Source organism: Rhinichthys klamathensis, unplaced genomic scaffold (genome assembly GCF_029890125.1).
Source record: "Rhinichthys klamathensis goyatoka isolate OS25496 unplaced genomic scaffold, OSU_Roscu_1.1 h1tg000072l_1, whole genome shotgun sequence".
Lineage (NCBI taxonomy): Eukaryota > Metazoa > Chordata > Actinopteri > Cypriniformes > Leuciscidae > Rhinichthys > Rhinichthys klamathensis.
Genome location: NW_026606615.1, coordinates 970528 through 973117, shown reverse-complemented (window position 1 = coordinate 973117; position 2590 = coordinate 970528). Strand labels below are relative to the sequence as shown.

General features: G+C 34.9%; 1 long non-coding RNA gene across 1 annotated transcript; it reads left to right on the top strand.

The window, feature by feature from the left end:
- The first annotated feature begins 1136 nt into the window (after positions 1–1136).
- Positions 1137–1631, top strand: LOC130085058 (uncharacterized). The gene is made up of 2 exons (XR_008807097.1): positions 1137–1188; positions 1448–1631. It is a non-coding gene; the product is annotated as an uncharacterized LOC130085058 (long non-coding RNA).
- The last annotated feature ends 959 nt before the right edge of the window (positions 1632–2590 follow it).

Here is a 2590-nt window from a genome sequence, read left to right as displayed (position 1 = left end):
AGTGTGTTTGCTGCTACGACCTACGTCTACTGACCAGCCAATAAAAATGCAACATGAAATTGCATATTGATCAATGCAACATGATGCTAAAACTTAAAACTAGCTCCATTTACAAGATTGGCATGCCAAGTTGGCCTCTTTTCCGTAGCCATGACCGCGTCAATATTCTCCTCTTTCGCTTCCTCCTCTTTTGGTGAGTGCACATAAAAATTGGTAAAGTGCGATTCATCTTGCTCTATTTGTTTACCACTAGTGCATGCTGGTGATGTTTTATTCTTCTATACTAACTCGCGTCGCAGCCTATGATTCAATCGTTGTCATCCACGTACAGTCTACATACACTGTAAGAAAAGATACACCATATCTACTCAATAAAAATGAGGCAACAGATTACAAGCAATATTATTAATTAAATTTCACAAGGTTTGGTATTGAGTAAATATTAATTAAACGAGACTCTTAATAGTTATCCATTTAAAATGAGTAGATTCGAATAGAAAACATAACAGAATTAATTAAAACCTAAACAAAAATATTGAGTTGATTTGAAAAAGACCTTTAATGTGTAAATAGTGCTAATAAAAATTAATTTAATTCTACATAACAATGATACATAATTGAGTAATAATAATCAACATTAATCCGCACATTGATTTGATTTTAATCAATGCAATTAATTAAATCTAAATATTCCTTTCCTAGGAATAATGGCACAGAAAGTACAGAACTTAACAAATACTCAAATAATAATTTTATTAACAATTCACTTTTGTGCTTTCAACACATTGTAGCACATCATTGTACACTGCAGCCACAGTCTCATTTCAAGACAGAAGTAGGATCTTGCATTTCAAACCAGACATTTAAAAAGGAAAGAATGCTGACTTCAAACTATTTAGTAAAAACAAAAATAAATGCCATACATGTGTCCATAAACCTGTTTCCATGCTTTTTCACCTCACTTAGCCACTAAATTGGGTCAATAAAGATTTTAAAATAAAAATACTCCATAAATACTCCATAAACCTTAAAGGTCCTGTTCTTCATGTTTTTTATTGTGTTTACAGTGTGTAATATAACATGTGTTCATGTTTCGCGTGTAAAAAAACACTGTATTTTTCACGCAATTTACTTATCTGCTGTTATCACTGTCCAAAAAACGGCCCGATGACTTCCTTGTTCTATGAAGTCTCTCCTTCCGAAATACATAACGAGTTCTGATTGTGCCAGCGAACCGCTGTGTTACCATAAATTGGAGATGCATGCGCATTTGAAGTGCTTCTTCTCCGTGGGAGCGCAACAAGACCACACCCCCTATTTTTGTGTATTCCTAGTTACGTCATTAAAAAAGGAAGTAGAGGGATGTAGTCCAAACCGGGCGTTCGCTGTATGCTTTGAAAGGGGACTTCTGTTAAATAAAATATCTCGCTAGGCATTGAACTTTGAGCTTTAAAATTTTACAGGTATTATTTATGCTCTAACAGCAACATTACACACTAACTAAAGTTTGAAAAATGGAATCGCGAAGAACGGGACCTTTAAAGTGCAATTTGTACAGAGTAAAATACATTTGTACTTTGAACTTACAACAATTGAAATGTCATGACATTCGTGGGACAAATCAGTGCTAACTTACAAACACAGCACTTTCAAATGTGCAAATCTGAAGTAAGTAAGACATTGTGTAGCACAAAAGTCTGCACTGCAATACAGTCTCATTTCAAGCCTGAAGTTTGCTCTTAAGGGATTGGACTTTGTTGATCCAGATCCAAGACACGTTTTTGGAATACCTCAAAGGTGTACAAAGGTGATAATCGAGATTCAGCGCGTAGGTCAAGCCAAGGAGGACAGAGCAAGGCCCTTGCAATATTTCCAAGTCCTGTGATGACGATTCCAATGTTCTTTGGGTAGTTGCTTGTAGAAGCTCCAGGCTTTGGGGTCAGAGTAATGGCCATTATGACCTGTTCCTCCAAGTTCTCAGTGTCCTGCAACATGAAATGTCATGAAATGTAGTGTCTTAGTATAAAACTGTCAGAAGTATATTGCAAGCATATAGCAGAACTAGACAATACATTCATTATTGTTTTCATAGCTTATAAATCTATTTTATTACATTTTATTTTCGCCTTGGTCTCAAATTGTTCGTTGTTTTCTTCTCTATTTTGATGTTTTTTCTCTATTTTTTATGTTTGTTGTAGTCTACAAATGTTCTTCCATTGTAATGAGGGATTTATGGTGTTCTACTATTATATCCCTCTCTATGTACAGTATCTTCATCTCTCTAATTGAGTTCAGAGATTTAGAGAATATATGACAAGGAGCACAGAAGCTGTTAAATAAGAAAAAAGATACTACAAAAAACAAAGGCCACAGATCTAGATAAAGCACCTACTTGAGGAATTAAGGAATTATTGTCCTTGAATTAAGGTAATGCAAATTATATATAGCCTATATATATATATTATCACTGAATGTTTCTGTAATTTAGAATTATAAACGAAACTATTTTCTTTAGCGGAATCAATACAATATACAAACCCTTCAGGCTGATTCAAGATCCCTCCGCTTCGCGCCGCGGCGCCGGGGTCCT